General features: G+C 42.1%; 2 protein-coding genes across 3 annotated transcripts in view; one reads left to right on the top strand and one right to left on the bottom strand.

The window, feature by feature from the left end:
- The window catches only part of UXS1 (UDP-glucuronate decarboxylase 1), a 244680-nt gene extending 233277 nt beyond the window's left edge, over nucleotides 1-11403 (bottom strand). The window contains exon 1 of the mRNA XM_084641852.1: nucleotides 11280-11403. The gene's annotated coding sequence lies outside the window, so the exon portion shown is untranslated. The remainder of the gene's footprint in view (nucleotides 1-11279) is intronic.
- An 8622-nt stretch (nucleotides 11404-20025) lies between these two features.
- Nucleotides 20026-23817, top strand: part of LOC311527795 (opsin-3-like) — a 135117-nt gene continuing 131325 nt past the window's right edge. For both annotated transcript variants that reach the window (XM_084642147.1, XM_084642148.1), the window contains exon 1: nucleotides 20026-20187. The gene's annotated coding sequence lies outside the window, so the exon portion shown is untranslated. The remainder of the gene's footprint in view (nucleotides 20188-23817) is intronic.

The raw sequence follows: 23817 nt of genomic DNA, 5'->3' as shown, positions 1-23817 counted from the left end.
TTTATCTCTTACTGCTTCTTTTACATGGTTGTTAAGCCCCCGTGACTCTTTTTTTAGTTCTTTTACTGTGTTTTTTTAATTTGGGGTATACATTTAAATTGAGCCTCTAGTATGGTGTCTTTGAAAAGTGCCCATGCAGCTTGCAGGGATTTCACTCTGGTCACTGTACCTTTTAATTTCTGTTTAACTAACCTCCTCATTTTTGCATAGTTCCCCTTTCTAAAATTAAATGCCACAGTGTTGGGCTGCTGAGGTGTTCTTCCAACCACAGGAATGTTAAATGTTGTTATATTATGGTCACTATTTCCAAGCAGTCCTATTATAGTTACCTCATTGATCCTACAGTTCTGAAATCAGACATCTAACATGTGATGTAAAGGGAACTCAGTGTATATAATCTAAACTTTCATTTAAAATTAGAGTTTTCAGCTCTTCTAAATATGCTGATAAGCTTTAGAATGTAAGCTAGTGCATCGTAGACTTTTTGAGCCTGACAGACAATAGCATCACGCAAAATATGATCTCTTAATAAGCCATTCAAGTTAAGGGACAATCACAAAAGAGTTTAAAATTAAGTGTCAATATTGTTAAGGTTTTCACATTGGTCACTGGATCAGTAATATCCTGCTATTGAGCTTACACCCAGCCACGCTTTCATGTTTTGATGTTCCAGTCATTTATTTCATAAAGTGCTCTTTAAGAACAAGGCTGTATTTTGGTATGCAACTACTTTAACATTCAGCTCTTTCAAAAATGGACGCAGTTGCTATCCTTAAAAATGACATTAAAATGTAATGTGTTTAGTAGTGTCAGCTAGACCAGTGGTTCTCAAACTAGGGCCGCTGCTTGTTCAGAGAAAGCCCGGGCCGGGCCGGTTTGTTTACCTGCCACATCCGCAGTTCCAGCCGATTGTGGCTCCCACTGGCCACGGTTCGCCGCTCCAGGCCAATGGGGGCTGCGGGAAGCAGCGCGGGCTGAGGGATGTGCTGGCTGCCCTTCCTGCTGTCCCCATTGGCCTGGAGCGGCGAACTGCGGCAGGTAAATAAACCAGCCCGGCCCGCCAGGGGCTTTCCCTGAACAATTGGCGGCCCTAGTTTGAGAACCACTGAGCTAGACCACGTTGCTCTCTCATGAAGAAACTTGCAAGATTGTAGGAATTCTCTCTCACACTTGCTACAGCTGCAAAGGCAGTAAATGTACATAAGCTGCACTGGGCAAGTCAACTAGAGACATATTTTTAAAGGTATTTAGGCATCTAAAGATGCAGATAGGCATCCAGTGGAACTTTCAAAAAGTACCTAGACACTTCACTGTGTTTAACATCAATGAGAGTTAGGTACTTTTGAAAATTCCAGAAGGTACCTATCTGTATATTTATATGTCTTTAAAAATCTGGCTCTTATTCTGCCTCAGTTTCCCTAGCTAACGTGGAGAGGATACTTATCTACCTCACATGGGTGTTGAGAGTTAATGTTTGGAGAGCACTCAAAGCAAAAAATCCCTTCAGAAATTCCACAGATTTTAGGAGGAAAATCTCCCCCCCCCTTTTCTAGAGTTGTCAGTTTCCCACCCCCCTACCCTTTTTTTTTTTTTAAACCATGCCTGGCAATGAACATAGTTGAGTTTTCAGAATATCAAACCCGGTTGCCAAAATTCATGCATGACCACCGTTGGGAGGATCCAGTAGACATTCATTCATTTATAATAAGGTGACAGAGACATGACCAAAATAAGTCTGAAACCACTCAAAAGTTCCCTGTTCACACAAAAAGGTTGGCAATTTTAGTAAAGTTTTGTGAGAAAAAGCATGTTCAGGAGATAATTATTCTTAATCACCCAATATAAGCTTTGGAATAGCAAGAATTATGATGAAAAGCCTGACCAGCACAATTAGAAATGGCAGGTTTTGCATCACTTTGAAGGGTTTGGACAACTGCAGCTTGTGCAGTTTTATGGTCTGCGTAGCAGTGCCCAGTGGAATGCTGCCATCTTTTGGTTGTAGTCAACAGAAGCAGGTACAGATATCTAGAAGATTTTTCTTTTCTTTTGAAGGTAGACAACTGTTCTGAATAACTGAAATACAAATTCATGGCAAGGCCTCAATTTATGTTTCTGGAGCAGGGTTCCTATCCCCCCTAACAATGGTTACTACTATTTTTCTTGTGACACTCTTTCTCTCACCCCTGCTCCTTTTAATCCAATCAAGTAATGAGAAGAGCAACAGGGTACTTTGGACATCTATAAGAAAGATAATTTAATAATTCAATAATTTAATGGACTCAGCTGAGACAATATAAATTCTTGCAACTCCACTGACTTTAGCATAGTTGACTCAGTTTTCTGAGTCTCAGTTTTCTATTCTATGCATGTTCTCATCACTGTAGTATTAGAGAGCCTTCCAGCAGTACATTAAGCAACATGACTAACATGTGTAGCTTTGGGCTGGCACAGCAGGGACAGAAAGGAGCACTGTGAGTAAATGTAATGATGATTTACAATGGGAACCCTCACATGTTTTGGAATCAGTCTCTTCAAGCTAAAATATGACATGCAGATGACATGGTCATGAATTGAAACAGAGTATTTAAGTTGGATAGCAACAAATGCTTGCATCATTGTCCTTAGGATGTAACTAACATATTGGGTGGCTACTAATGCCGAGGAAGGTTCTTGGGTCAATTCTACACCAGTTTAGTAGGGATCAAGGCCCAGACTTTCAAAAGTATTTAGGCTCCTGACTCCCAATGAAATCATGACAAACTTGTTGCTTGTCCAAAATATTGAGGAGTGAGCAGATCAGAAATCAGGCAGTCCATTGGAGATTAGGAGCCTAAATACCTTTGAGAATCTGGGCCCAACAGACTGATGGCTGTTTAACAACCTCTATTATATTAGTTGATGGGGTAAGAGTGTGTCATACGGTACCTGGCAAGGAGAGGACTGCCTGATTTCTGACCTGCTCGCTCCTCAATATTTTGGACAAGCAACAAGTTTGCCATAAAAAGTTTAAATTAATTGCCTGAATAGAATTGAAGAAAAAAATGGATTCCTGTTAATAAAAAGGTAACACAAGTCCCAGGCCAGCTGAATCATAGCATTGAAAGCTGCACCTCTGTGGATCTTTGCTGAAGGCACAGCAGCACTGAAAGACACCAGACAGGGAGACTGGCCAGGATTACAAAAAATATTCTTGGACCTTCTGGCGATATCACAGATATTAAATCTTACATGCCATACTTGGAAAGTGTATTACAAAAACTGCAGTTGAAATGAACAAGCTTATGGATGCAACTGCCTCTTTGGAAAAAAACCCAGAATGGACAAATACAAAGAGAAAGAGGACAGGCTGGCAAACAGACCTAGAAAAAACAACATTTATATATTAGAACTGTGTGAAGAGAGGTGCTATTGGTTTTCTTCAGAAATTGCTCTCTGACACCCTTAAACTGAACCCTCAGCTTCCCACTCTTTACATAGAAAGGCCTCACACAGGGTGTCAGATCCAAAATTGGTGGGGTAGAGCGGCAGAAATAACACAAGCACAGATCTGCCTACCTATCCTTAAACTTTTGAAATCTAATAAGGTAACAAATGCTTCCAAGAAAGCAGGAGAAAAATACATCAGAATGACACGAACATTTCAATATTACTTTTTATTGTCTGCTGAAGGGACAAACAAAGGGTGGGGGAAGGGAAAGAGGGGTTGCATTTAAGGAAATTGACAATACACAGATATCAGCTTCCCAACTTACTTCACTATGGACCTAGCAATTTGCCACAAGATTTTACAAGGCACCAGCAGAGGTTTGGCTGACACTTCAAGGTCTAAGACCAGATTTTACCTAAATGCTTGTCCAAGATTGAAGTTTCATGCACAGCGCTCAATATCCTGAGAGAGAGCATTTTCATTACAACTTTGCTCAAATTCTAGGGAACAAAACGATTTCAGTGTGGTGTAAAAGTGAATCCTTTTATCCGTTGCTTTGGAACTTCAGTATTTCATTTCATAAATGCCATCTATCACTATTTAAATGAGCATGGGGGGGGGTCACTTCTAGAAATATCACAAGTGAAATGTGGACAGTTATATAAATAAAAGAATTTAGTTGGATGAAGCAAACTGTCAAAGTTACAGTTATATTGGTACAATATAGCTAGCTCTGCTTTGAAGAATTTTATAGATTCTTCAAAGTCTGAAACCAGAGCTTGAAAAGACAACCAGAACATTACCATTAGCTTTAACTTTCAGCTATCAGAATTCACACTTGCAACTCTTGATTATTGTTATGCAATTTTCCATGACTATAGGAGTGTGTACTATGGGGACATTTTGTCCTCTCCATTCGGTCTGGATCCTGCAAACCTTTAATGAACGGTTTACTTTTATGCACTTAAGTAGTGCTACTGGATTGAATTCTACTATCGGATACAGCAGAATATCCATACTCACTGTACTCTGCATGGATGCTGGAGGAAATGTGAGCAGAATTTGCCCAGTTTAATCCAATGACACAACTTAACTGCATAATGTTACTCCTCTGACTGAATGTTTTCAGGTTTGAGGCTTTGTTTTTAACTATATGATTTATTTAACAGTTAATTGTTGTTTGTACTTTTAGAAGGTTGCCTTTTTTTTCTCCCACAAAGAAATGGGCGGAATTGAAGGAAGGGTTATATACCATAATTAGTTCTTTGGTTTCAGCTCCACAGTTGTCTGAATAAGTTTTGTTATGTCTGTAGGGCTGTTATTCACCTCCCTTTAAAAGGGTGTTAAAAAAAAAAATAACAAGAAAGGAAATGTAACTGAAAAACCTGTTGATAAACTTTGGGCCAAATGTGCCTTATAATTCTGCACTGAGATAATGCCTAATTTTAACTACAGCTGGTATCAACAGAACACTGTTTTCCCTGACCCCTCTGAGCTTCATCTACTAGTAAAGCTCGTCTAGTACTGACTTGGGGCCTGATCTCACAAAGATGTACACAAGTAACTGTACTCTCTCTTCCTGTAGAGTTCAATGGAGCGGATCAATGGGACTATAAGTAGATCACTCTCCTTTATGGACTTCAGTGGGACTACTTGCATGAGTAAAATGACATTTGCAGGATAAACCTTCTGTGGTTTATTCCATCTGGTGTTTCCTTTCAGGAGATTATCCTCTGGAATTTTCTTTAATTTTCTAATATAGCAGAAGGGTGTGCTACACTGGGAACCTTCCAGCTCTATAACACCTTTGCAATAAATAAATGGGGGAAAAATCTCAAGGGTGATTTTCCATTCCTACATTTTGGAGTTCAAAGGACGAATCCATTCTGTAAGTGACAAAGTCAGGCTGGACAGCTGAAAGAGGGTGGTGGAAAGCAGGTATGTTAGCTCCAAAATGATAAAGGCCCTTTTCTACAAGCGACTCGTGCCTCCCCATAATGGGAGGGCACAATCAAAGGGGGGGGATACGTGACTGCCCCACGTGTCTCTTCTCCCCAATGACCCCCCACCCCGAGCCAAGCCTGGGGCTTCCAGCGCTCCCTGCCCCATGTTACCTGTGTGGGGGGTGTGATGGGCTGGATCACAGAAACCCCCTTGGGGCTGCCAAGACTACTAACCTGTTTTCCCTGCCAGCTTGGGACTCTTTCAGTGCTCTGACTGGTTTGAGCCAGACCCGCTAGCCTGCTGCAAACCCAGACCCAGGTCTGAACCATGTCCCCCAACAGCTGCAGGCTTAACAGAAAACATCTTAAGAAGTGTTCTTGTCTCTAACACTCAGATGCCCAGCTCCCAATGGGGTCCAAACCCCAAATAAATCCCTTTTACCCTGTATAAAGCTTATGCAAGGTAAACTCATAAATTGTTCGCCCTCTGTAACACTGAGAGAGAGATACGCATTGCTGTTTGCCCCCCTCCCCCAGGTATTAATGCATACTCTGGGTTAATTAATAAATAAAAAATGATTTTATTAAATACAAAAAGTAGGATTTAAGTGGTTCCAAGTAATAATAGACAGAACAAAGTGAATTACCAAGCAAAATAAAATGGAACACGCAAGTCTATGTCTAATACAGTAAGAAAAGTGAATACAGATAAAACCTCACCCTCAGAGGTGTTCCAGTAAGCTTTCTTTTATAGACCCCCCTTGGGTCCAGCAAGCACTCACGCCCCCTGTGGTTACTGTCCTTTGTTCCAGTTTCTTTCAGGTATCTTTTGGGGGTGGAGAGGGTCTCCCCAGGATTTAAATAGACTTTCTCTTGTGGGTGGACACCCCTCCCCACCCTGTGTAAAATCCAGCTACAAAATGGAGATTTGGAGTCACATGGGCAAGTCACATATCCATGCATGAGAACTTACAGGTAGCAGCCATTGTTCAAATGCTACCTTGAATGTCCTCAGGTAGACTTCTTATGCGGATTGGAGCCTTCCAAGATCCATTGTCCATTCAGTGTTTCTTGATTGGGCACTTAACTTGCACATTCCTCTCTAAAGAAGCTGACCAAATGCCTTACTAAGGGTACTTAAAATCAAACAAGTACACAGCCAATATTCATAACTTTGAATACAGCAATGACACATGCATACAAATAGGATGAATAGATTCAGTAGATCATAACCTTTACAGAGATATGTTACAATGCATATGTAGCATAAAACATATTCTAGTTATGTTATATTACATTCATAAGCATATTCCCATAAAGCATTGTGGGGTGCAACATCACAAGGGGGAGGCTCTGTCCTTCTCTCCCTATGCCTCCGACCTGAGATTGTTCAGCCACTCTCCCTATCAGCCGAGTGGGGAACATGACAGAGCTGCTTCTGCCTGAAAGAGCCTGGCTGGGAGGCAGCAGCAGCCCACTCCCTGCCTGAGCTCAGCTGCCAGGGACAAGGGCTGAGCATGCCAGGGAGGGAAAAGGAGGTTCTAGCTCGCTTGGCCCCTGTGCCCGTCAGCTGAGCCTGGGCAGGGAGCGGGCCAGTCCTGCCCCCCAGCCAGAAGCAGCTCCATCCCACTCCCCGCCCGGCTTCCAGGGTGAACTACTGTGCCGGGGGGAGGCACAGGGAGAGCAGGACAGAGCCCCTCGCCCTTCCCACCCTCGACAGGCCAATCAGGATGGGGGGGGGGCACTTTAACCTGTATGCCCCTCCCCCAGGCATTGCCACCCGAGGGCTGCCTGAGACCTTTCAAAACCCCTCCTCTGGTGACAGAGGGAGGAGACACAAGCTGCTGCAGGGCTAATGGAAGCAGGGAGATAGGTTTCTCCAGGGTGAGAGGCTGTTCTCCTCCCCATAGGGGAAACAACCAAACCTGTGTTCCCGTTTAGGGGAAGGGCTGACACCCCGGGGACAACACCAGGACAACATCCACAGCGAGAGGGCAGGGAAAGGTATCTCCCCTTTGTTTTTGTGTTTGTAAATTTGTTTCTCTTTGTTTGGTGGAGGAGCACTCCTGGGCTGCCCCAAGGCCTACCTTGAAAATACTGATAAGTAAAACCAGAGTGGAGGAAGCCAAGCACTGTCCAGAGTGGGGCTGATTTACCCCAGACTCCCCATTGCCAGAGGGGGAAGTGCTGAGTCCGGCAAGACGGAGGAGGTGCCTTGCTACATATAATAAAGTTTTTTTTCTGTTTGACGTAGATTCAATGTAGCTAATGCCTCTATCGGATATTTGGTCATGCCACAATGTTTCACAAACATCATATTCAAAACACAGGCATAAAAGTGGTTAGTGACCAAGCACGATTACTTATTTAAATGTCTGCAATCTTGTTATGCATGTAGCGTGCAAGAGAACTTATAGTGCTAGTTCTCATTTGTTAAACATAAACATTTGAATCTAAGCACAGCACACTCAGAAGCATCATTCCCAGTTCTCCTTCTCCTTCTGTCATCATCAGTCACTTGCTATGTCAAGAAGAGTACGCCTTTTATCTTGGCATATCATTGTTTGTAAAATGTATGCTCATCCCTGCCTATATCCAGCTGTACTTGTGAATAATGTAATATTTATAAACATGGGTTGCAAACATCACCTGTTTGCCAATTACCAATGATTCTCTGTCTGTAAGTATCCAAAGATCCTGGAAGTGTAGACTGGTACATTTTACACTTTTTAAGAAGCAGCATTAAAATAGGGAGACCAGATGTCCTGATTTTATAGGGACATAACCGATATTGGGTCTTTTTCTTATATAGGCTCCTATTACCCCCCCACCCCCATCCCGATTTTTCACACTGGCTGACTGGTCACCCTACATTAAAACAATGTTGGCACCTACAAATGTGATTAAATACACAAAACATTAACCACAGGTACTACAGTTCTGTAAATATAACTGTATTTTCCATAATTTTACCAAAATTAGCTTAACAAAATCATAAGCTGACTTTGAAGTAGTTGTATACATAACTCAGAGACAACAGGCCAAATTCAGATTGTTTCCCTATACCCATGAGAGCAGGCACCTGAGTGGGGGACCCATCCCATGGTAGGGAGTAGCTGCTCTGTAGGCCTCCTGGCAGAACAGGGTTCGTGGGCCATTTACATTGCTGCACCAAAACCAGGTCTACACTACAGACCTATATCAGTATAGCGTCACTCAGGGGTATGAAAAATCCACACCCGAGTGACATAGTTATACCAACCTAACCCCTGTGTCGACGGGAGAACTTCTCCTGCTGACATGTCTACCACCTCTCGGGGAGGTGGATTAACTACACTGGACAGGAGAGCTCTCCTGTCAATGAAACATCTTAAGTATAGACCTGCCCCTACACTCCTAGTGCACTGCCTGACTCCAGGAGCAGTCTGCCTCCCTCCATTTATCAGTGCAGATCTCAAGGTTGAATCAGGTCCAATTCCTTAATTCTACAATAAAAGTTGAGCACACACATAGGCACGCACACATTCATCTTAGACATATAGCCTCTCTCTCTTTCTTAAGCCTCTCAACATTCTAACACTGTAACATCTTAAAGTCAAAACGTAAGTGATTCACAAAAACAAAAGTTGTCTGCATAATAGTAACAACCCCCTCCCATATATTATAATGGCAAAATAACAGGTTTCAGAGTAATAGCCGTGTTAGTCTGTATTCGCAAAAAGAAAAGGAGTACTTGTGGCACCTTAGAGACTAACCAATTTATTTGAGCATAAGCTTTCGTGAGCTACAGCTCACTTCATCCGATGAAGCTGTAGCTCATGAAAGCTTATGCTCAAATAAATTGGTTAGTCTCTAAGGTGCCACAAGTACTCCTTTTCTAATGGCAAAATAGTTTCCTTTGGTTTCTTACTGCTCAGCTCATAAAAACTATTCTGTTCCCACAACATCAAGGAAATCTTACATTATATGACACCCTCTCTCCCAAGACTTTCACAATGTAACATTCAGTCATCCACACTCTACTGAAGGATTTTCTGTCCAGCTCATTCAACAACAGTGCTTAACACCAAAATGCTTCAGCACCAAAGTCTAACACAAAACCCCACAATTGTCCAGCAAGTCATTCTTCAAAAACTCTGATCTTTATTCAGTTACATTTTGACAAGGATTTAAGAAAAATCCCAAAGTGCTCTCTCATGGGGTTTGTAAACTACCATTGCCAAGAAAAAGCAGCTGTTATTTTGCTAAAGGAATGTACATATTTTTGCAAACATTCATCTTCTGGGGTAAGGTAGCTGCTGCTGGCAAGATGTAGTAAAGTTGCAGCTGAATCTTATCTTACAAGCAACTCTAAAATAGGAAGTTCAAAATTGTTTTCCATTTTTAAACTTTAAAGATACGACTTCTTGTCGGCACATACACCTATAGAATCATAGAATAATAGAAACGTAGGGAAGGGACCTCAAGAGATCTTCTAGTCCAATGCCCTGCACTCAAGGCAGGACTAAATATTATTTAGACCATCCCTGACAGGAGTTCATCTAACCTGTTCTTAAAAACTTTCAATGACAGAGATTCCACAACCTCCCTCGGTAATTTGTTCCGGCGCTTAATTACCCTGACAGTTAGGAATTTTTTCCTAATGTCCAACCTAAACTGCCATTGCTGCAATTTAAGCCCATTGCTTCTTGTTCTGTCCTCAGAGGTTAATGAGAACAATTTTTCTCCCCCTCTCCTTGTAAAAAAACTTTTATGTACTTGAAAACTGTTATGTCCACTCTCAATCTTCTCTTCTCCAGATTAAACAAACTCATTTTTTTCCACTATTTCCACATAGGTCATGTTTTCTAGATTTTTAATCATTTTTGTTTCTCTTCTCCAGACTTTCTCGAGGTTGTCCACATCTTTCCTGAAATGTGGTGCCCAGAACTGAACACAATATTCCCGTTGAGGCCTAACCAGTGTGGGGTAGAGCGGAAGAATTACTTCTTTTGCCTTGCTTACAACACTCCCGCTAATGCATCCCAGAATTATGATTGCTTTTTTGGCAATAGTATTACACTAAAATCTACACTGGAGTAGATGCTCTTAAATGCAAAAAATACACAAAAGTGAGTTAACTTTTTACATTTCTATAATTAAGGCACAAATCACAGCCCAACTATTGCTGAATCTCATACAAGAATTAAATGGCAAATTAAGAGGGGTGAGCGATGATAGGAGGCCGTTTTGATCTATACACCCTCTATTCTGTGAAGATGTTAGTGTAAACAAGCACAGAATCATTAAATTGTGATGGTGATGACCAAGAACAACGTATATCAGAAGAAAGCTACATTCACAGGTAGAGAAAACAATTTTTTGATCTGACATTTTGGGAGGGCACTGGTGATATTTTTGATCTTTTTTGAGAGAGAGAGAGAGAGAGAGAGAGAGAGGGAGTCTCCTTGCGGTAGTCCTTCCACCTCATTGTTTCAGGGACTCTGTAAACTCAGGCATCTGTTTGCACTCAGTTTATTAATCAATGGCTTTCTTTGTTCATTCCCTCTACAGCCCCTGGCATTGGCCAATGTTGGAAGACAGGACACTGGGCTAGATGGATCTTTGGTCTGATGGATCTATGCCCGTTCTTATGTTCTTGGAAACATAATAGCTAAAGATTTACTTTAATTTTAAGACAAAAGCTTAAAATCGCACAGCTCAGGCTCCAAATAGCACTACTGCTTTAAAAACCATGAGATTTTTTAAAAATAGGGCTGTCAAGCAATTAAAAAATTTACTCGTTACACATATAATCCCAGCAAGGATACAATGCACAGAGCTCTTCCCACTTCAATAACAGAATAATGCTAATGTAAACAGCAGGTAATCCAAACCACCTTCCAGCTTCAATTCCCAAACTAGAGTACCTCCTTCTCCTTGGGGTGTTTTGTGAGCAGCTGAGCTTGGAGGAGCAAGCCCCCATCTCTGGTGTGCCGTCAGGTTTGTGTTCCCCTGATCACCATGCTAATCGAGGCTTCCTTGTCCGGCTCATTCTGCCAGCCTGGTTGCAGCTGCAGCACTAGTAGTTGAGGTTGTATTGGAACCTCCTCCAGCAGTATACCCTCCGCCCCCCGTCAGTGTTGTAACTTTGAATGAGAGATTCAAATGAACTTTACTACATTTTAATTTAAAAAACAAAACCAAACCAATTTTTCTTAAATCTACAAACCATGAGTGCTGGTTTAGGTCCTTAAAACCTTACATAATTACTCAAAAAGATTCACACCCAAACATTCTCTTTTGCCCAACAACCCTTGCACTGCTTTCATTATTTTTTTTTTTTACACAACTCTACCCAGATTACATTCCCATCTTGTACAATCAAAGACAGTCAAGTTTCCATAGAAACCCCCCATATTTCTTTAGTGATTTTGATTAAATCATATTTACAAACCATTTATGTGGGAAAAGGGCCCATTTTCCTTCAGAATAGCTGTAAAAGCTCCTGGGGACAAAAACATAGTGGTGGTAGTAGTCACCTGACTACTATAATTTTGTATAATTTGTTTAACTACCAGTGTTCCATTCAATGTGACTGTACCGAGTTGCACATATATTACATTTACATAACTGGGTTTTATTCTCAAACCACAAACTTCCTTCTCATGACACCACAACTGTTGCTCTTTAACATCTTCACAACTGTTACCATTTAATGTTTCCACAACTCCCAACTGTTTATTTCCCTCCAAATTCCCTCCAAACTCTGTAGTATTAATTTCTACAAAAGCTACTTGAAACTTTTTACTCACTTTAAAGCACTTACTTCTGCATTCAGTTCTTTAAGGTGGTACATTTTGCCTGTAACCCCTGAGACACAACTGCCTTACCCTGTGCTTCTTCAACCTTGGGATTATTTAAAAAGGCAGTAAAATATTTGTCTCCATGGTTGCTCAGGGATCTTTTACTCCAAAAATTTCAATGGAATATAGCAGACCTCTGTCCTGCTTTGTCCAAAAATTTCCCATAAGTATCCAATTAAATTTCCCATAAGTATCCAATTTTTCAGAAGAACAAAAGTGGGAGAGGGGTGGGTGGGTTGGAAAGCAACCGATTAACCCTGTGAGGTTAGTTTACAGTACAGGCTAACAGTTAAAACAGTTAGGAACCCTTACCCTTAGATTTGTATCCTTCCTCTGGGAGAAGAGTGGGGGTTGTTACTCGCTTCTGTAAACCCTGAATTTGTTCCCCCAGAGTCTGTTTCTTTTGTTTGCACCCCAAGTGCGTTGCAGGAGTGCCCCTCTCCATTGCAGTTAACTGCTTCCAAGCACCTCTATGGGTTAACCTGCTCACTCTCTGTTTTCCACTTTGAAACTTTTTTTCCTCCTTCACTCCCCTAGGACCAAGTCCCAGCTCCTCTCTCTTAAGGTGGTCTGTTCACTCTGCTTTTGAATCCAAACCTTGTAGTGCCAAATTATTTTTAGCCACCCCTAACTCTAATTTACAATCCTCCAGTTGCCTTTGCCAGAGTAGCACCAAACTTGAAAGATTACTGGCAGCCTCCCATCATGCTGTCTTTACTTCAAACCTCTTACAAGTGAACTTAAGTGCCTCTTTTCCCTGGAAGGCATCTTGTCCCCATGGGCACAGATCTCATTCTGCTACCCATTTACCAAGGAGGGTGGGCTCCTCAGCCAGTCCCCATCCCTCTGAGTCCCCTAACACTATCCCCATTTCCTTTTTAATCTCATCCACGTAGCTCGAATGGGCAGTTACCCCAGCTTTCAAGGACTCACAACTACCATAATGAGAGCCCACCATACCCCCTCCAAACAGCTGTACAGGCTGTTAGGGAGGGGGATTTACCTGGCTGCCACCCTCCTATCCAACATGATGCATCTGAGTCATGGCACCAAGATATAAGAGGGTTTTCCCTTCACCCCCTTCCCTGGTTCTTGTCATGCAAACGGAAAGCAGAAGACCAGAAGTCTGAAGTACAGGCAATGCGATGTTTATTTGGGTTTAGTTCGAAGCAAACATATTCTGAAGCCCTTCACACCAGTCAGGCTTATCTGTATACACCGATAGAGTTTTCCCCTTCGGAAGAGGGGGAATGTTTATCATCTGTTCCCCTGCAACCAGACCTTGAGGACAGGTAAGGTACAGGGATGTCTCCAGTTATTTCTGTTTTCCATCCTACTACCCAAACCAGCAAATCTTCTAAGGGCTGCTGCTGATTGAGCCTTGACTTTCGATAGCTCTTGTTGCTCCCTCCTGCTCATGACTTGGCAAGCAACTCGCAATATGAGGCAGGACTTATTCATGGACAAGGCTGAGGGTCTGTCTGAGGTGCCCCCAAAATAGCTAAATTAAAATGTATAGACATGTAAAATAGGACTATGAATTGTTTGGGATTCACCATAATCCTCAAAGTGAGAATCATCACATGGAGGACAACTCCAGTCCAATTTAAGCCTGCAAGTGAATTGGACAGCAGCAGGTTTAAGGAACTTAGATCAACTACACAAACCAAGCTTTTCTGAGCCTTCCAGGATACTGAGTAAAAGCATCCTCAAGGAATAAGACAAACTATAAGAATACTTCACTGAAACAACAGAGACAAGGTGGGTGAGATAATATCTTTTATTAGACTAATTTCTGTTGGAGGAAGGAATAGGCTTTTGAGTGTTACAGAGCTCTTTCTCAGGTGTGGGGAAAGGAACCAGAGTGTTCAAGCTAAATACCAGGTGGGTCAGATTAAGCATCACATGCATCATTTAAGATGAAGTGGGCAATTAAGGGTTAGCAGGAAATAGGTTGTGTTACAAATTGTTGTAATGAGCCATAACCCCTGTGTCTCTTTTGAGTCTCTGTGTTTTAGTATCTAGCAGAGTTATGAATTTAAGTTCCTAGACTCATCTGTTGAAAGGGTTGTGCAGGTTTCTTTTTTTAGGATGAGAAGTGAGAGGTCAGATATAAAGTGATTGCTTTGTGAAAAGTGTTTGTCTATGGGTGATAAGGTGTTTTTGTCTTTCATCATTTTTCTGTGTGACTTAAAATTCACTAACAGAAGTTTGGTAACTAGTGATCCTGACAATGGGACTCTATGTCCTAGCAGTCTCTAAGAGCACACTAACTATTTTATGGCTCTCAATAATTCTCACAGCTCAAACATAAAGAATAATCTGGTGGTTAAAGTTAGGAAATCTGGGTTTTATTGCTGGTAGAGCTGGCTGAAACGTGGAGGTTTCAGTTCTCAAAAAGATGTGGTCTTTTGGAATTTGCTTTTGTTCCAAATTGAATTAAAACTTTTGTTGAAAAATTTATGATCAGGTCTATTGGCTGGAGTTCTTTGTGCAAATTATTGAAACTCTTTGTGGTGTAGTTTACCCAATTTGTGGAGTAAGCCAATACACACTAGAGCTGGGCAAAATCTTTTACACACAATTGTTTGGGGGTGAAAAATGCAGATTTGGCCACTCCAAATCATTTAACATATTCATACAAATTTTCCTGAATTGCTTGTCAATTTTTTTTAAGCATTTCAATATTTTGGTTTTAAATAACTTCATTTCAAAATTTCCTTTAGTGTTTCTGAATGTTTTTAAAATAAAAATTAACTGCTCAAAATCAAAATTCACAGTGCATTTTGAATTGAATGAAATGATTTGCTTGACCTAAAAAGAATATCTCCCCTCCCCACTTTTTGATTGGCCAATTAAAAAAAAATTCACTCAAGGCTTTCCTTGAAATAAATAGTTTTTCAATTTTTCAGAACTGAACTGAAAAATCCAATTATTCATGCAGCTTTACACAGCACTACTGGGATACTTAATCCATGTTTGCAAAGCTCTTGTCATTTCTATAGCACTCACCATCTGAAGATCTCAAAGTATTATTTTATATTCCAAAACTTCTATTAATTGTATCAATATTTAATCCTAGCTGTTATAGCAGCCTTTTGAGGTTTATAATCATATGCTTTGTGCACATCAAGAGGATTATGAGCAGTTTCATCTTGGGTTCAAGTCAACTATTCTCTCTCCAAAAGTCACAAAATAGGCTTTCTGTGCCATCCAAATTGTGTTTAAACATGTATTCCAAGCCAATGTACCTGTCGTGTGCTGTAAATAAGTATTCTTCAAATCAGCTATTTGGATTTGCACATATAGATTATAAACTGCTGTGACTTTTCTAAGATACTTCTGTTTGAATTAAAATATACAAAGAACCTTTTGAATAAGAAGCTCAAGACTTACACATGAGTCCAGTGTTTGTTTACGGATCTCTTGGTAGCTGTGCACAGGCAGAAGGGAAAGGTTCCCCCCTATTCTCGCTGTCCTTCCGCCAAAAGCAACATTAGAGACCAACCAATTGACAACATGGATTTTTAATAGGTGTTTGTCAACCACCTACTTGAGTGATGTTGGCACCTTAGCAGACTTTGACAATTTCCAGCAGCAATACACCCACTATCTTTTCACAAGATTTTGCAAGCCGAGAAGGATATGGTCCAAATCACAGGTCACAACACTGTTTTCCCAGGCATTCCACCCAGAACCTCAGCAACACAACCAAAACCCAAACAGAGATCATCTTGCATTTTATTGCCTGCCTCTTCTCCACTATCACAGATCTGCCACTACAGGGGCTTCTGATCTGAGAAACCAATGGAATCTCATGGTGGCAAGGGGGCATGTAAATTGTTTAGCAACCTGCTTATTGTTGGTATAGGTTACCCTCCTTTGACAACTTACTCCTATGTTTCCTGTGGCTTGGAGACTTGATATTTAGGACTGAATTTTCAAAGTTTAGATAAGAGACTGACCTGACCTGGTTTCATCTGACAATAAGGTTTCTTTAATGCCTGCAAAAGATCACTTTCGTGCACATGAAAGGGCATTAGTATATGTCAGTTTGGTAACTGTGTATCTACTTGCACACTGCTACACCAAGCTGATGGGGGTGGAGGCACATTCCTTAGGACTTACATTGAAAAAATGGCCATTCAATTTTCCCCCCATTTTGGGTGGCCCTCCACATAGCGGATCCATTCGGACTCACATGGAAAGGGGGCCTTGAACAGCTGAAAACTTGTAGGGGCCATCCAGTTCTTTTTAACTTACCTGCAAGGGGACTTCCAACCAGCAATTAGTGGAAGTGGGATATTGTCTCTTTGCTCACAGGACTGGCAGGCCTGTGTTAGGTTTTCTCCGGCTTATTGCCTGAAGTAGCTTTGTTTCAAAACTATTTCAGAGAAACATTATTTATTGTCAAGTATCAGAGGGGTAGCCGTGTTAGTCTGGATCTGTAAAAGCAGCAAAGAGTCCTGTGGCACCTTATAGACTAACAGACGTATTGGAGCATAAGCTTTCACGGGTGAATACCCACTCCGTCGGATGCATGTGACATGCATCCGACGAAGTGGGTATTCACCTGTGAAAGCTTATGCTCCAGTACGTCTGTTAGTCTATAAGGTGCCACAGGACTCTTTTCCATTATTTATTGTCTGTATTATCAGGATGACAGTCATAGATCAAGGCCCCATTGTGTTAGACAGTTTAAAAACAAACAAATACAAAAACCAAGCTTATCTCAATTGTTTCTGCTTGAATCTCTGAAATAACCTCTCTTTCTGACCTGTTACATGCATCGGACTAGCCATCTATCAGCCAGAGGAAGTGGAGAACTGCCTGAGTCCAGTTTTATAAAGGATCTTGTTCTACTTAACTGAGGTGGAGTAGGAGGAGGATGTTCAACTGCAGGCTTTTACCTCCACTTACAGTTTTAAAAAGCCTCATGTTAGAAGCTCAGGAAGAAACGGAGCTAGAAGGGGTCGTGTTAAGAAAGGTATAGTCCCAGAATAATTTTCTCTGTAAGGATTTTGTCTACAGATGCACTCCCCAGAGTCTTTCCCCCCCTATTAGAAGGAATTATTGATGGTATAAGTTTTTGAATTTTAAATTTGTATTTTTGTATGTTTTGATCTTTTTTGGACAATATATACTTCAGCACAGAATAAACCTAAGCCTAGAATTGCCTACTTTACCCCAAGTCATGAAAGTGCAAAAATAGACAAAGCTGCACCTGGCAAATGTGGATAAATCTGCAAACAGATAACTGCATGCAAAATAAGTCTCTGAGGGCAAGATTCACAAAGGGATTTAGGCTTACTGACGCTGAGCATCACAATGCTTAATTTATAAGTGCTTAGAAAATCACAGCAATAACACTGAGTTTCACAAAGCCTGAGTTGTGTGCTTGAGATCCCTGTATGACGATGGGGGAGAGAGATGGGCTTTAGAATGAAATTCACAAAAGACAGCATGCTAGGGAGAGAGCCACCTAAGCTAGCCTATGAGAAATGCGGACCAGATAGGTGTGTGCTAGATCCCATTCCTCTAACAGAGAGAGGTACCTGTAGAGTCTGGGCTGTAGGGACCTGCTTGCCTCTGCTTGGAATTCATGAACTAGGAACCCCTCTACAGGAGTCAGGTGGCTCAGGAACATAAAGTGTTTCTTGTGAGAATGACTTAGGTAAGCTTCTAATCCACACAAAACAGCAGTGGCGGCAGGAGGAGGAGGTGGTGGGGGTGGTGCCCACTTTATAACCTGTGGCCCAGTTGTGAGAGCGCTCCCCTGGGATGTGGGAAACTTGTATTTATTTCCCCTGCCCCCCACCAGAGGAGAAGAAAGAAGTGGGAGACCATCTCACAAATCATCAGGATTCTGCCCTAAGCGCTGAGTTATGGGATATTCTGATGTGTGGCTCCCTAAGTCTCATCTGGTGAAATGTCTTCCACTGTGGATAAAAACCTAGATAGTCATTGGGCCACCTGGTGGCTAGGAGGGAAGTCCTAGAGTCCAGTCCCCCTGCTCCAGTTATAGTTTAATTTGCCTCTAGTCAATATTACTGTTTCCCCAGTGTAGACAATTAATCAATTCCCCCCTTGTCAGTGGGTCTTTCACACAGCGACAAAAGAGAAGGAGAAGGGGCTTATTAGCCCTGAGGGAAAGCCCCTTCACCTGCTGCCCTAAACTGATGAAGTCCAAGACCCTAGAGTTAACTTTTGCAATCCTAGTAGAGAGACATAAGGGATTAGAAAGAAATATTGGAAACCCAGTTTATCATCTAGCTATAAAGACGTAAAGACCTACATTTGTTATCACACACACTTTGATCAAATTGTATTACTCTTTGAAGGATACTGCCTTCTCTGCAACTCTGCCACGTTAAATATTCAGGAGCTGGGTTCCTCAGTCGCTGCAGGTTGTGTTTTCTTTCTTGAAAGAACGATCTATGTGTAACTAGCTTCACATTATCACTGTACTCAGCTGGCTACCTCCAGTGTGTAACTCAGTAAATCAGGTGACACAACACTACACAGCAACACAACTCAAAAGTGACTGTATACACACGGAGCGGGTGGGAACATCAGCATGCCGTACAGCAGATACTGGGAGGATCTGTGCTGAAAGCCTGAATTGTGGATTATCCACAGCCCAGGTCATTCAGATTGCTGGATAATCTCGTGATCTCACTTCTGTTTTGTTTTCCAAAATGGCCTTTCAACTAGCAAATGATTGCTTCTCCCTTCAGAGACGAATTTTCCCTAATTCCTTGTATTTTGCTCTGGCAAAGCGTCTTCTCCTAAACGGGGAGGCTGCTTGTTATTATTTAAACGGTGCGGGCCAAAACCCTGGAGTTTGAGAGACAACACTGTCTCTTTCCCCATTCGATCGTTTCCGAAGAGGCACACAGAGCCCACGCTGGGGGTTGAAGTGGGAGGACAGGAATTGCCGGAACGCTTCTCATTAAGGGAGCAACAGGGGACAGAAAGTGCCAGTGATTTCAGACAGTGTTTTAGGAACACAGTGTCCAGTCCGCCTTCTGCCCCCGCTGGTTTTTAATGCGCAGGGGCAACAAGTAGGTTTGCCAGCTTCGGCTGGATGTATTCCTGGACGTTTTATCTCCAGATAATCTTTAATTAAAGATTAATCTTGAATCCCTGACTCCAGGACAATTCTGGAGGGTTGGCAACCCTAGCAAGAGCATAAACCTGCAGCCTCCTCCAGCTCTTAGGAAAGGGAAGGAGCCAGGGCACTGAGATGCGGAGCTGTTGCATTAAGGGCGGCGGGGGGTGAGGGAGAAGTGTCTCTTAGAAGTGCCCCCCCCCCCAGGATGTACACCCAGAAGCCGAACGCAAAACAGGATAAGCAGCCCCCACTCCAGGCACACACATGCGCGCGTCTGTCATCTCTCCTTGGGTACGTGGAGCCGGGCTGCATGTCAGTGCCCGAGGCCGCGGCCCCAGCTTGAGCCCTGGCAGCCGCGTCTCTTCCAGCAGCAGCTGCTGCTACCCCGGGGGCTTTTGGGGGCGGGGCTGCGTTTGCAGCTTTCTCTGCAAGGCTCCTCCGGCCCCCCGGCCACCGCTCCCCCCCTCAAAGCTCCCGCCGCCGGGGCGGGCAGCAGAGCCGCTAGCGCTGGGACCCCGCCCCCGCAATGGGCCGAGAGCGGGGAGGAGCCTGGCCGGGGGTCGTGGGTGGGCTGAGCCGCTCGCCCTTTTTGAGCGCTGGCCTGGCGGGGGCGGGGTGGTTGCGGAGCGGCGCTTCCCGAGCCGGCAGCGCCGAGCCCCCGGCCCGCAGGGAGCGGGGCGGGAGACGGAGACTCACCAGCCGGCACAGTTGGCGGGGACCCTCCTCGCGCCGGTGGCCGCGCCACGCGGGGCGGGCTTCGGGGCGCCGGCTGAAGGCTGCCCGGGGCCGGCTCCCACTTCCCCCGTGTGGCTCCGGCTGGGCGGAGCGGGAGCTGGACAGCCCCCAGCACCTCGGAAAGTAAGTAGCGTTTGCATAGACCGACCTCCCTCCCGCCTGCCCGGCTGGGCTGAGTCGAAATCCCGGGACTGTGAGTGCGCGGGGGGATTACAACGGCCAGGAGCAGCAGCCTTTCTACGTTGAGGACTAGGGAAGCTAACTCCGTCTTGCTAGGGGTCGTCCGGCTCCCTCCAGCTCTGCCCCTCTGCAACGTACTGGTAGCAAGAAATTAAATGATGCAGGGTTCCTTGCTGGTGGGGATGAGCTCATTAGGCGATGGGCATGTTCCGATCAGAATTATTTTTTCACTTACCCTGTCTTTAGCCTTGTTCCTACCCATAACTGAGAAACTTGCATGTAACTTTCAGACATGATTATTGTTTAGAGTAGCAGCCATGTTAGCCTGTATTCGCAAAAAGAAAAGGAGGACTTGTGGCACCTTAGAGACTCACCAATTTGTTAGTCTCTAAGGTGCCACAAGTCCTCCTTTCCTTTAGACATGATTATGTTTTCTAATTCCTCGGGCTGCGGAGAAGCAGCCTGGACTGAACTGCAGGAGATTACATCTCATCTACATCATGTCTAAGAATCCCCGCGCGGAAGACCTGATTTTCTTTAAATCCTGACTTCTAAACAGCCGTAGATTAAAATTGTTGTCTGAAAAATCTATAAAAAAGTTTTGATAAATCAGATTAAGTCGCAAACAAAGATCTAGTCAGTGTGGTTATTTCTTTCCCCTGGCATTTGGCCATACATAGTTACTCTGCTGACAAATGTGAGGGAGTTTACATGCTTGGGGAGTTTTAAGGTACTCAGTGAGGATGCTGTCTATTATCTGTTGAAGAGTTGATCTGTTGCAGTTGGTAAAGCCTGAAATAGTATCCCAGAATTACTCCCCAAGTCCCCAAAATGGCACCTCTTCATCACTTTTGCTCAATTGTTGATCTTAACTGTGTTGTCTAGTTGGCAGTTAGAATTGAACTGTACTGACAATTGTTTGCTTTTCCTTGTTGAATAACAAAGATCTCTAGGGTGTGAGTTTAATTTTTAAGGTGCTAAAGAAGTGTTCCAGCTACAAAGGTGGCTCAAAGTTTTTCTGCAACCCATTCACCCCCCTATTGCTTTAATATTCAAAAATTCCTTGCCCATCTTTACAACTAGTACATTTTCCCCTAAGCGTGGTAGGCTAAATAGTCTAGGTTTTATAGTTTGTTTTACTACACTAGTGTAAAGAGAGGACAAAGTTTTCAAATGTTGGTTTCTAAAGTTAATTATCTAAACAAGTAATTTTCAGATTTTCAGAGGTTTGGGGACCCAGCAATCAATGGGATCTGTGAGTGATTCAAAAAATTTGGCCTGAGTTCTGTTTCTTAATTGCTTCTAAGCACGTGAATCTAAATCTTTCCTGTGCCATCAAATGTTGCTTTGGGCATGTACAAGGCTCTGCCATCCCTGTGTATCCTGGGTCCTTCTTTGAAAGTCCCATAAATTCTCTCTCTCTCTCTCTCAGTGGTGTTCAAGAGGGATTCTTTTGGTCTGCCCCTTTTGTATGTGGAGAACTCAAATAATTAATTATATTAATTTGGTTTGTCATATATAAACTAAAAAGGTCAGATCTGATCATGCTTATATTTACTATTTCAAAATTCAAAGTCAAATTTAGCCTTTTATTCAACAGATTAAGATAAATGGTGGATGTTCATTAATCTAGCATAAAATCCAAGAAATTAGTTGTTTGCATCTTTAAAAGACTTTCAGCCAAGATCTACTTTGAAATATCAAAACAGTTTTAAATGTTACATTTTTCAATATACTTTTATGCTGAATAAATGTATTAAAGTTATTATTTTTTTAAATGAACCACTGCATTTACTGTGAAATCTTAAATCAGGTTCAGGGCTATATCCACAAAAAGCTACAAGTTTGTTATACTGCTCTGATGTGTCCCAGTAGAATGAATCTTTTTTTTTTTGGTAAGAGGTTTTGGACATCTGAATGTGTTTTTTACAGTTTGATCAACAATTAAGTTTGGAAGTGAATCGAGGACCATTCTCTGGCATAGTTTACAACTTTGCAAGATAATGTACATTGAGAATCTCTCAACTGGAAATAAAAATGCAATTTCAAAAATATAAATAAAAACCCCTTAATGCTAGCAAGCTCAATAACTTTCAAGTCACAAGCTATGCCCTTCTTTCTGGGAAAAGTTGAAAGAACTGTTTAATCAACGCAAAGCACTGATCATACTTATTTCCCTCTTTCCCATAAGATCGCTTCAGAAGAAACTGCCAACAGTGATGGGAGTCCCTGCATTCAGCATCTTGTTGACTCGTATTTGTCAGAACTATTTTTGAAATTTGTAACGCATAAAATAAAAAAATGCTCTATTGAATTTAGTTGGTGACTTGTACTGATGTCCAAGCCATTTCTTTAAACCAAATGCTTTAGATCATTTTCAGTGTTTTCCTTCCCACCCAAAAACAAGTTAATACAGAGAGACCTTGCAGTGCCGTTTGATGAATGCTACGCAATTAATTTACTAATGCCATTTTTTAAATGTTGGAAAGCCACTTAGAGATCTAATATTAAAAAAAAACAAAACAGGATTGACTGTTCAGTTAAGAATTTCCTAATCAGAAGAACTGAAAAATCATACTGATCTAGGGCTCAATCCTGCACAGTGGTGAAGTAAGTTGGCATTGAAAGTACTTGAGCATCTCACAGCAGAACTGAGCACTTGGGAGGATCGAATCCATATTACTCAATTATACGCTAATATTAAGCCAGGATAAATCCAACTCAGGGTCTCAAATAAATAAATAAATTAAATGAAGCCCAGGGCTTTCTTAACACCATCATTTGGCATGCGGTTTGTCTAAATCTATAAAGAAATTTAGGATATTTGTATCTGCATTTGTGTTTTGAATATGGGACCTATTCTTAGCTAGCACGGAACTTCAGATTTTCCCCATTAGATACCCTTATGTTCTCTTGGAGACTTAAGCAAACCTTACTCAGCCTGCTTTTTATTTTATTTGGCAGTATCAGCAGACATCCCCAATGTGTGTGGTTTTAAAAAAAATAATATTTTGTTTCTCTAACCCATACATATGTCTGCATAGGAGCTAGGTATTATTGTCATATACATAAGGAGTTTATGGCACTTTACAGCAACGACAAACGCATACCTTGCCTTAAGGAGTTGATAGTCTGAGGTCCCAACTCTGCAAATATGCAGGTATATTGCTTTGTGCACCAAGGATTTATTCATAAACTCGGTAGAGATCCCCCCCCCCCCCATGTTAAGTTACTCACATGCTTGTTTATAAGTTTGTAACCTAAGATCTTGTCTATGCACAAAAGTTATATTGTGTGCTGGTACGATTAAAGTGATACAACTCTCCTTGTTTAGATGCAGTTATATTGGTATGAAAGTGCTTATACTGGTATAGTTTATTTCCATACCACGTGAAAGGAAATAAGCTATACTGGTGTAAAGGCACCTTTACACTGGTATAGCTGCATCCACACTATGGGTTGTACCAATATAATTATTTTGGTTTAAAAATATTCCACACCCCTGTGGTCTGGTCTACACTACGAGTTTATGTCAGATTTAGCAGCGTTACATTGAATTAACCCTGCACCCGT

Source organism: Lepidochelys olivacea, assembly GCF_965140295.1.
Source record: "Lepidochelys olivacea isolate rLepOli2 genome assembly, chromosome: 1".
Taxonomy (NCBI): Eukaryota; Metazoa; Chordata; order Testudines; family Cheloniidae; genus Lepidochelys; species Lepidochelys olivacea.
Note: the sequence above shows the minus strand (reverse complement) of the source record. Positions and strands in the feature narration are given on the sequence as shown.